The sequence below is a fragment of the Nipponia nippon genome, unplaced genomic scaffold (assembly GCF_047370975.1).
Source record: "Nipponia nippon isolate SJK-2023a ecotype South Korea unplaced genomic scaffold, ASM4737097v1 scaffold_6, whole genome shotgun sequence".
Taxonomy (NCBI): domain Eukaryota; kingdom Metazoa; phylum Chordata; class Aves; order Pelecaniformes; family Threskiornithidae; genus Nipponia; species Nipponia nippon.
In genome coordinates, this window is record NW_028262380.1 from 75396435 (window position 1) to 75408503 (window position 12069).

Genomic DNA, 12069 nt, shown 5'->3' on the forward strand with positions numbered 1-12069 from the left:
TAAACTTTCACAATTTGTATTCTATGAAGAATTTTTAATTTTGACAACTTTCTATGCGATATCAGAGCTAGTTTGAGCATGAAATTCACATTAAGTCTGTCTTTCATATTGTTATGAAATTGTTAGAAATATGTAATTTATTCAGATGTTCAATGGAGCTTTTTGATCTTCCAAGTATGAGTTTTTCATGGGCTAGAGAATCATTTTTCAGTTTGTACTCCTTGACCTTGTTTGATTTTCAAAACTTACATTTTTAATTCTGATCTTCAGTTTTATAGTTTCTGTAACACAGGATCAAACAAAATTTATGGTTATCTTTCCATCATAAATTTTGAGATACACTCTCTACCCTGACCCAGTGAAGCTACTTACAGCAGAGTGATTATCAGGAGTTAACAATGATGGGTCTGAAGTGTTAAGTTAATACAAATATTGAGTTCAGTTATGTAACTTTCCCATAGTTACTGATGTTTTTATTCATTCAAGAAGCATTTCTGAATTCATCACTCAGAAAAAATTATACTGACTTTTTTTCCCCACACAGCACATAAAGTTGTCTTTATCAGATTTCTTCAAAAAACAGAGCAAGCTGCTCATTTATCAAATTTCCCAGTGAGCCCTTTCGTGCTTTCATTCTTAACAGCTCTCTTGAACACGATGAGCTTCTCAAACGATTAAAACTTCTGAAAACCATCTCGTCATCCTTTTCCCATTTCTTTTGCCATGATAGCTATAAAAAAACGAGTGAGTAAATAGCAGCGGTTTTATGGCTGTAATTACTACCTACCAGGCTGTTCATAATAATTTTGTTGCTTTTATTGCTCCCTTCTTGGGCTTATTGAAGCCACCTTTTTCCCTGCTGTAAGTTCACTTTCTGGCAGATGACAGGAGCTTTCCTGGCATGCGTTCAGGAGGCCAGAACTTTCTGTTTGTTTCTAATTTCTATGAAAAAAGTAAATATTTTTAGGGGTTTCTGGGGGTACAGGTTTGGGATTAATTTCTTAGATTTTTTTTTTAATTTTCTTTTTTTTAGGCAGGGAGTATTGCTATTTCTATCCAGTTCTGCTCTTGGCTATTTCAGTTCATGTCAAGGCGTCAACTTGGAAGATTAAAATTCAGTATGTATTTAAGTGCTTTGTTGGATTAGAAGCCTCAGTCAACTGCTAGAAGTGTATTCTGCTGGCTTTGTTGGAAAAATCAGTAGAACACATAAAACCACAATTTTTTTAGGTTGAAAATTATGTATGTTAACACGCTTAGTTTAGTTCTTTTCTTTCTGTTGTAATATTGTTGTTAAGGGCTTGAGAGAGGGAGAAATGGTCAAATTTACAATCTGGACACTAATGCCTTTTAAATACAATAGCTGAACCCTCCAAACTCCAGGCTGATTTTATTAAGGGACTGTAGCAGGATGTAAAAATCAACAGATTAAACTATTCTAGTTTCTGGTGGAAAAAAATATATTTTGTGGATATACAGCCAGAATTTTATTCTGGTTTGCATTATATTATTTTAGTGGAAGCGAGAGCATATCATTAGATCCAGGTAATACTTTCTTAGTTAATCTGTAGGCAGAGCTCTGTCTTGTTAACTCCCTACCCATGAAACATTTAGAGCAGTGTTTCAGTATTGTGTATTTCTTGGTAAGTATACACTGTCATATTCTTCCAGCTGCAGGGAGATTCTCCTCAACAGACTGCGCATAAATAGCACAAAATGCCTCTTATCCTGTTCGGAGTTGCACAGATCAAAAAAGAAACTAAGAGAGTTCAAGAACACAGAGGAATTTCAGCATATTTATTTCACATTGTTTGATATATGATTTTTGCTAGGTTGGTTTGGGGTTTTTTTGTTGGGTTTTTTTTTTTTAGTGTTAAGGCGATCAAAGTCAACTCACCTATTAAATGGTTCAAGTACAAATTAAGTGTTGGCGTATCTTGTCAGAGCTGGTATTCCCAAACATCAAACAGCAGTAATCTTTTAAGGGCAACTGTTAGGGCCAGTTACTGCAAGCATTTCAATTCTCTAGTAAGAGCATAGTGTTAGAGAGAAATAACAAGTTTATATATAACAAAATAAGTTTATAAATAAAAACAAGTTTATAAATAACAAAATTACAGCAAGTGGGACTAAGTAAGCAGGAATTCTAGCAAGAAGAAAACCTGGGGTTCACATCCTAAGCACTATTTAGAGAGAGAAGTTGATTATGCACAGAGTGGATGGAAGAAACTGCAAGGAAAAGTCCAAAGAGCAAACCAGTAAGTCAGGAGAATAAATGTGTGGGTTGCAGTTTCCCACAGTCAGCCAAGTCATTGCTAAGTGGCAGCTGCTGGTCCACAGAGCCTGTGGGACATTTCCTCTCCGTCCAGCAGAAAGCCCAGGCATGATGCTGGACATCACTTACTCATTTTTTGGTTTAGAGAAAGCTGAGGTAGATTGATGTAGCTGCATATAAGGAAGGGTGATCCAAAAGCCTTTTTTTTTTTTTTTTTTTAAAGAAGTTTTCTCTGAAACTGGTGCCATCCATCTAAAAATAGCCATTACAGCTCCCCTTGTTCATCATGTCTTTATGACAGTCTGTTTAAGAAGCAGCATCCATTTGCACAGCGGTTTTGCAGGGTTAGGGTCATTAAACATGTTCAAGACAAGTTTTGGGAGCTGGAGGGAAAGGGAGGCAGAGCGGTGGTTTTCCTGGTTACTTGTTCTACAAACTGAACTCAAAATGGATGTGTACTTTCATGCTTTATGGCTTATGCATTAGTAAGGGTTGCAAGGATTCAATAAAAGGAACTCAGTTAATAAGTGTGCAATCCTGACATTGGTTCTGACTGACAAATGACACTGCTGAGGCCAAAATTAAAGGTAGATAAGTGGAATTTGCCCACCTCTGCTTTTTGGCTCCTTTTTCATTAGAAAGGAAAAGGAATTGCTTTTGGTTTTGCTTCTCAGCACTTCTGAGAATGAGAGAAAAATAGGTAGAATCGTAAATTTGAAGCCTTCTTTTCATAAAAGGTCATTTTTCTTGAATGAAAATTTTCGGCTGTTTTCACTTTACGCCTTAAAAATCTGATCAGACTTGTCCCATGCTTCCTTTGGAATAGAGGTAATACGTAATTTTTAGAGAAAACTGAAAACTCGCATCTCAAAGCATTTAAAAATATTTTAGAGATGGATCAACACTTGGTGTGTTTAATCAAAATGTGTATTAGACAATGAGAATAACTTTATTCGGATGCAATTTTCTTTAACTATGTTGGCACTAAGGGAAAAAATGCTCAGAAGTATGAAGATCTGTTCATGACTAATATTAAAAGTAAATTTTAATAAAAGCGTATCTGAATACGTACTCAGCTGAGCCTGTTCAGCTAACGTTACAGAAAACTTCAGGGAAAAACTCAAGCCTGTATAGCTGGCTGTCTCTGGCATGCACTTGAGATCATCCAAAGATCTTTCTTTGGGGAAATCTGTTACTGGAGCAAATGAAATTGAAATATTGCGAAGTGTGTGGATTGGCCACAAGCAGTTCTTGAGCAGGATAATCCAGGGATGTTGTCTATTTGCAGAATGCTACAGTGGTACATGAAGAGAACTGATTATTCAGTGACATGTTGTAAGGTTCCAGGCAGGGGGAACGGGAATGTTTAGTGTTGGAAAATTTGGTTAGGGCTTGTAATTGGGAATTTGGCAACGCCGTGTTACACCTATGTGAGCAAACAACTAGGTGTTTGCGTGAATCAGTTCACACATAAAACAGGAACTTGTTTAAGTTTCCACCAAAATGGACCTTTTTCTAACCTTAATGCTGTATGAAACGGGTTTTCTTTTTTTTCTTTTTTTGTTATTTCTGTTTCTAAAAAAGGTCAGAAATCTAAATGTTACTGTAACATGAGAAAGGAAAATTTTTGGACATATTTCTAATGCATAGACACACAGACAAAGGACATAGTGAAAAGCTTGTAAGGAAGGTCGCTCTTGTGATTCAGTCCAGTTTTGCATTCTCAGGATGATTACATACTTTGGACAAGGTTAACATAAACATCCAGTCATTTGAGTTGTTATTCAAGCCGAAACTCTGACCGTTTGTGTTTTTTTCATCAGCAGATCTGTTCTTGAAGTTTCCAACCCCATTAATTACAGCCAGACATTTGTTTTTTGCATAGCACTTGATATAATGAGATATAATCCCCATCTGGGCACTTGTGAAGAGTAATTGCACATTTGCAAGATACTGCAAGATTTATAGTAGCATCTCCTAATATCTCACAATACGAATAACTCTGTCTTACTGCGAGAGGTAAATTGGCACAATCACACGATACGGCAAAGTTTTGGAAAATATCTTATGTTATCTCCCATGCAAACTATGAAATTATTGCCTGTCACTTTTGTGTGTTTATTACTGATTATTCTGCAAGGCTGTATTTCAAATCTGCTGCTTGTGAACATGACCAAATCCAGACTAAACAGGATACAGTTAGGGATGAAATATTGTGTTTGCTGAGATATCAGCATAGAGACCTCAACAATTTTTTAAACGGGAAAATTGAATTATGGGTGCCAAGGGCTGTGAAGTCAGAAGTAAATGTAGTAATATAACCTACATTTCAAGAGGAAAAATGGTTGTGCTGAAGATAATAATCCTTCAGAATTTGAAGATTATGCATCTTTCTGCAAATATGAGAAGAGTTTTCCTCTCTGTTCCCATTTATGTCTTTGCCAGAAGTTGAGGCTTCATGTAGCTTCCAGGAATCAAATATGTCCATAAATGTCTTTCGCTCGGTTACAGCAGACTGCTACCATCTGCTTCCGAAATCCTGTAGCAACCTGTGCCTAAATAGTCTCCAGCGCATTCTCCCATCATCACCACAGCCACCACCTTGCATCCTTTGGGTTCAAAAGAACCTGTTGGCCATTTCACACCTTCTAAAACTTCTTAGTAGGAGAGAGAGAATTGCATTCATTGACACTTAAACCCTATGAGGTACCTAGTGAGCCCAGAAAACTAATGCAACAGCACTACCGAGTCTGGCTACACCACAAGCAGCACTGGGGGCAGCCAGCGGTCCATAGATGACAGCAAAGTTAAAAAGTATTTGCACTGCTCTAATTTACAGGGACAGTAGTAACCTGTTTGGTTATCCACAATACTGCACAGCCAAAAAAATGCAGCTAGCTCATGCAGAAGAGGGTTATACGATTTTTTTCTGCAGTTAGTCTGCATCTTTGTTTTTCTCTGTTATTCCTATTTCATGGCAAAGTAGTACTCCATCTTCATATTCAGTAGTTGGGCGCCAGTCTCATATCTTTATTTAATATTGCACTTGTCCTATTTGCTTCAGAAAGCCTAGTGGGAGAAAGAGAGGTTAGTCACATCACAGGCCTCGTCCCCTCCTATGTGTGGGCCACAGCTCTTCTTCCAGCACCTCTTGCTGCCCAGCCGGGTGCACACATCAAGGATGCAGCCTGCACACTTGAGCTGTGGCTTTAGGAGGATCTGCTGCCCTTTTCTCACTGCTTCCACTCAGAGATGCCATTGTACTTGAGAGGAATTTTGAAGTATTCACAGCTTAGGGAAAAGAAGTCATCTGGTAGAATGAGAAAACTCATGCACTCTGTGATATGACTGTAAATAACTACACTTAAAATTAAATCAAAGCCCATATCTTGGGACAAGTATGCCAGCTTCCAGGAGAAGATGGAATTTTTTCATGGCAGACTTATCACTGGTTTCCTAAATGAACCAAGATAAACACAATGAACTCTTTCATGTGGTTGCTGTGATTAAAGCAAGGTCCTCAAGTTGGCAGCCTATCATGGGGGGGTTCAAAGTGGAAATGGGAGCTGGCTTTTTTCTTTCTTTCAGAGAATCCTGCTGCTATTTGTATGTAGTCTATCTTGGTGACTGGCATATGCTGGAATACATGCCGTCTGTGGGCTTGGAAATCTCATGGCAGTAATCAGGAGTGCACTGGTCCTTATGGCAGGCATCAAATGGGCTACTGCCAGGTCTTTGAACTACAAAAATAAATAGAGAATAGAACTGCATTGTATTGGCAAAGCCTGAGGCCCAGTCGTCTCTCTTGGAGCATGCTCTGGTGAGAGTGTTTAACTTGGATTTTGTCCATCACATGTGGTAGCTGCAAGAGTGGAAGAACAGAACAATGTTAGACGGTACATTTAATAGTGTGTTGGCTTAGCAGTCCTCAGGAAACTGTTACTCCCATTTTCTCTCCTAGGACTCTGAGCTCGACCCTCTTTGCTGAGCTTCTGTGTAAGGGGATGTATGTGTCAGATAGTGCAGTTTTCTCCCTGGTCCTACAAGGAACCCCTATGCGCCCACGCCCTCCGAAGAAAGAGCTGCTTGCACAGATCTGTAACACGTGCTTATGGCTGGGATAGGACTCGTGCAGTCTCATTGGCAGTTTTGACAGCTCTGACTTATGGGATGCTCTGGGTGAGCCGCTCTGCCCCAGAGGACTTGGGAGGCAGAGGAGAGGAGCAGCACATTTGTTGGTTTTGGCTGAAGCGCGTTGTTTTCCTCTGCCTGTTATGGGCAGTCTGTGGAACCAACTGCAGCGTCCTCTTTCCTTGCTAAGTTACGGTTTTGCACCAAAAGGGAATGTCCTGCCAGCCTCTCAGTGTGCCATATACCTACCTACCCGACTGCTAAAACTGTGCGTGTGCACGCGTGTGTGTGTGTGTGTGTGTGCGTGCGTGCGTGCAGGGTGTATTCCTGGAGAGGCGCACCACAGTTTTCATGCGCTGTGCATTACAGAGCACTAAAGCATGTTTTCATGGCTGAATGAATTTGTTACGGATTATCAGACAGGGTTTCTGAAGAAAGAAAAAATGAGTATGAAAATTTTCCAATGAAGCAATGTTGCGACTTTTATTTATGACTTTCTTATTTTTTCAGTAAAAGTTTTTGGGTTTTTTTTATGCATTAGTTATTTGATATAATGTTGGTGAAAGAAGGGAGAAGAGAACTTAAGAAAGGATGAATTCCCTAGTAGTCCATTTGTTTTGTGTCACTTTGGGAATGCAAAGCAGCCATGAACTCAGTTCCTGACTATTCCAAGTTATCAGAATGGCACAAATCACTGGAAATGCTGCTTTGCATTCTGAATTACTGGAAAGTAATTCAGAGTAACTATGTTCAAATTTGAGGTACATTTCCAGCATTTTTTTAAATGATCAGACTATGTTCTGAAAGGGAAAGATATATTGGAGTGAAAATTTTGTGAGTTCTGAGGCGAACACTTTATCAAATTAAAAATATTTTATTTAGCTTTAAAGCAGTGACATTTCGTTTATGATAAAAATTCATTGTTTAGAACTTACTGACTCTGTTACTGTCCAGAAGCAACGTGGGAAATACACTGTGTAGTACGTGAATATGAGATGAAGCTCTCCTTTTTGCCCGGTCTGCGCTGGTGGCCAAACCAGTTGCCAGCCATGGAATAAGGGCAGAGGCGGTGGTGGCTGCTGCTGCTGCCGGGGTCGTCCCCAGCTTCCCCCCCGAGGAAGGACACAGCAGTGTGCACATGCTTTCAGAATGCTGATTAAAAAATAAAAAGGAGGATACTGTAGGCTTTGTTGAAACAAATTAGGGAGGAGAGGGATAGCTTATGACGATGCTTGCTCGGCATAGTGTCTGACACTCTGAACAATAAGCAATTCAGTGTGCGGTAAAAACATTTAATTAATTTAGCAAAATGCGAGTTGTTTTTTTTCTGGTGGATGCCAGAGATTGTGTCATTCCACTTATTATTTGTATCAGAGAGCTTTAGTGTAGAAGTTGTAACTCTCTCTTTACTCAGCTCCGCGACATTAGAAAGAGATTATTTTCATCTGACAGAGCTGATGCTTTCTATTTCCCGTTTGCAATAACAGTTCACTGGGCTGGGTTTTTGTGTTTCGCTTAAAGGCATGTTGATCACTTCCAATTAAAGTAACATTTACCTAAATACTCATCTGAATGGAAGACGTAACTCACCCTTGTTTATGGTCCAGATGCTTATTATCCTGCTGTGCTTTATTTCTCTGCTATGGTTTCCTTCTAAGGTACAATGGCAATAGAAATACATAGAAAAATACATAAGAAAAGCTATCGTTTTGTGATTTCTCTCCTAACTGAAACCAGGAATACTAAAAATATCACGTGTATCAGGTGGTGGTGGAAAGCCTGATTCCTAGAACAAATTGCCATAGGAGTATGTGACTGAACAGAGTAACTTTTGGGATTTCATCTTCAATGCGATTTGAATCTTCAGTTATTCACCCTTTATACATATAGAAAACCTAGATAAAGACTGTGGGCTGCCAGGCAGAATACTCGTTCTCTGAACTTCTGTTACTAACAGGGGATACCATTCTTTTTTCTTGTTTTCTTTGTACATAATAGTAACATATGCCATCTCCTCATTTGAGTACATGAGGTGAATGAACAGAATGCTTGACATAAGCCTTCAAAATCAGGCTCAGCTCACAAACAGATCTTGAATGATAGAGCTCTTTAAATCCTTCCTCAAGGAGGTAGACTTATGCGGCTGTTATGATGCATAGCTTCATTTCTGGTAATTTTCTATAATATTTAGATGATGAAACTCGGTCTGTGTGGTATCAGGCTGGTGGCTTGCTGAAATGCTCTGACATGCTTCCTTCTTTTTGCTGAGATGGGTCACAAGTACTGCCTCAGAGCATGCTGGTGGAAAGGACCTTGGTTTTGGAAAGGCCTTGTAACAGAAAGACCCCAGGGCTGTCAATGTTTCTAATTTTTCAAGAAATGGTTTTCAAAAAAGCTTTTTTTTTCCCCTCAAACTCCCTCAAATACTTTGGTTTCTTATAAAATCCAGAAAAATATTTCTGAACTAAAAATTTTTAAACTCCTTCTAAAGTTTATAATCTACAGATGCAATATCCATTTCCATTGTTTTGACTTGCATGCTATGTTTTTTTACAAACTCTTTACCTCCAAAAACTTAAAACAGTGCGGATTTTTGTAGTATTTATACCCAATGTGTCTTTCATATATATGTGTTTAAAGTAGGCTACGCCATTTTTTTTTTTTTTGGCCTGTAGCCGTTTCAAGTACTCCATAAACTATATATATATATATATATGAATATATATAAAAATGAATAAACAGGCAGTAAATATATATATTATGCATATATACATATTTATTATTATTATAATAAATACATATATTATTGCAGTAAAAATATATATATATTTATATATATATATATATATTTATCGCCTGTTTATTCATTTTTCTGGTCATTCCACTCTGTCAGCTAGTCCAGAGATTTCTTCTGTCCTTTAAGTTTCCAAGTAACCACTTGGATTAATTATATTCAGCTTCACAGAAAGAGTAATTCTAATCACTGTGCCTAACTGGAACAAAACCATGTGGCACATGTACCTTTGTACATGAGAGTACAATGTCACTGTGTAGCATCTTTGTTAAATACAAATAGACTGCATAAGTTTAAAAATCTTTTCTTTAGTCCATGTAAGAAAGGATGAGGTTCCATTATTTCATTTCAAGCAGCAGGCTATTGTGTGTAATCATAAGATGATCTGATTTGCCTGATGTTTTACATTTAATTCCCATCAATGCAACAGATAGTGAAGGAAAAAGGCTGAACTGGAATGATAACATCCACCCTCTTCTTACTCCAGGGCAAAGGACTTTTTAGAGTAAATTTGAAGAGAAAATTTAATTAAACACTTAAAAACTTACCTGGTTTTTCATAAAACCTTAAATATAGATACATTATTTGCTACAATACTAATCACAAATCTATCCCTCACAGACTCTGCCTATATTGTCTTAGGAATGCATGTACTATATAATTAAATAACCCAGAATATACATCCTGGAACTCATAGGAGACTCGTTAGTTCAAAGACCACTACAGAGCCAGCATGCATGCTTTGTTGTTTCATGTTTTTCAATTTTATGCAATGAAAATTAATAACTGAGAATAAATTAAGTTACTAATAAATCTTCAAAGCATCTTCACTCTTCTGATTTTAATTATCTAATTGATCATTGTGCAGATCAAAGATTCCCCTGGTACTGATCTAGTTTCAACAAATTAATACTAGCACCGGATACAAATTTGTGTATAGAAGCATGAAAGACTTGTTTAAAAATGGATGCAAAAAAGATTTACATTACATTTTTAATCTTTTTCCTAAATCATGTTATTAACAGTGAAGTGAAAATATTTATAATTAAATGTAATCTATTTTGCCAGCTACCTGCTGATTTTTTTATTCTTGAAGAGAGAGATTTCTCATTTTCTAATACACTGTGATTAGACAATTTGGATGAGGAATTATATCTTGGTACCTCAATGTAGGATTAGGAAATGTCCTTTACATAAAATACGTTTATGAAACTTTACTAGGGTACTAAAACTCAGCTAACTCAAAAAGGAGATACAGGTAGTGAGGTTGAAAGAATTGTTTGTCAGTGTTAGGAAGATCAAACAGACGAAGCATTTAAAAATCCTGTTAGGCTTCAGGGATTTGCAGATGTTGAGACTGAAAGAGCTGTGTCATGTACAAACCTTTTTAACAGCACATATGAGCCATAAATATTCAAACTGCAACATGGTTTAACTTAATATGGTGTAGAAGATAACACTTTAGCCATGCATATATTCACATTTGGACACATTGGCTTCCTCTGCAAAAAAATTATTCATACTGCTCAAGCTGAAGGCATCTCTGTGTCCAGGGAAGACTGTGGAGAATGTGTTCGGATGAAGCCAAGGCTCCTCCCTGCCCTTCCTGGTGGGGACTAAGCTGCTTTTGCCCTGTTACCCCATGCCAGGCCACCTACTCCAGCAGCCAAAGCCAGATGGGGTGAGCAGTGCTGAGGACCCTGCTGTGGAGGCTCAGCATCCTATTCTTGCATCAAACAGGGCAAAATTTTGCCCTGCTCATGATACAAAGCCAAAGGTGATCTTCCACCTTTTCTTAGACCTCCTTTTAGTCCACCTATTTGTCTTGCCTGACCACAAAGGCTTCCCTTTGGTGCAGGTACGCACAAGCCTGTAATGGCTCCAACCAGACTGGTGTTTCCTCCTGGGGTTGTCTCTGTCTTTTTCCATTTCAGAAAAATTTCTAGCAAATTCACATATTAGGGAATGCCAGACAATACAATTTGGGAAGTAATATCCCAGTCTGTTCAGGATGATACCTGTTTTATTTCTTTCTTTGTGCTTTACCATGTGTTGTGTTCCCTAAAAAGGCCGGGTCTTTGCCTTGTCTCATCTGCAGCCCATCATCCGAGAAAACCCCCAGGACAGAGGGAAGATGGGAAGGTAGGTCCTTCCCTGCGAGTGACAGAGCATGCATGACTGGGAGAAGTTTCTGAAATGGAGGTGGAAAGAAGCCCCTGCCAAAGAATGGTGTGGTGCTGGGAGTGACTGTGACAGGCCCAGGAAGGATCCCACAGCCAGAGGTGAAGGGAGGAAAGCCACTCCTCTTAAGACGTTAAACAGTCTGGGAAGTCTTAAAGTTCCTGAAGTAAAAACAATACTGGAGGAAAGACCCTGCTGCGTAAAAGGACAATTAATACAGCCAGATAAGTTTTGTATCTTATGTCTTTTTTGCCTCACTCAGTTTTCACTGTTGTTTAAAAAATTTCATTGTTCTAGACCTCCCCTGCCCCAAATTACAGAACCTAGCCATTGGGATTCACAGCTCTTACTGGTTTTGGGGTGCTTCGAGATTGACATGGGGGTCTGGGAGATCCCATTAAAAGTGTGCCTATTGTAGCGTATTGTCTTGCAGCCAAAAAAATAAGTAGTGTTGTTGGAAACTGGGAGCAGAAATTATGTAACACCGAGCATATATAAACCCCTGAAGCTCAGTTTACTTAGGATGGTTAATGGTGTATCTAAAGGGAGGGGAAAGAAAATGTAAGAGATAGGAAGGAGAATGATGTGAATTGTTAGAGCACAAAGCAGACTTGGAACATGAAAGAGCGAAACACCATGCCAAAGTAATTAGATGATATAAGCATAAGGCAGGAAAGTTAGCCAGCAC

The 12069-nt window shown here is 38.5% G+C and overlaps 1 long non-coding RNA gene across 1 annotated transcript in view; it reads left to right on the forward strand.

Annotated features, from left to right (window-relative positions):
* The window catches only part of LOC148051577 (uncharacterized), a 63383-nt gene extending 51980 nt beyond the window's left edge, over positions 1-11403 (forward strand). The window contains exon 13 of the long non-coding RNA XR_015700073.1: positions 11299-11403. This is a non-coding gene — a long non-coding RNA (uncharacterized LOC148051577). The remainder of the gene's footprint in view (positions 1-11298) is intronic.
* Positions 11404-12069: the final 666 nt, after the last annotated feature.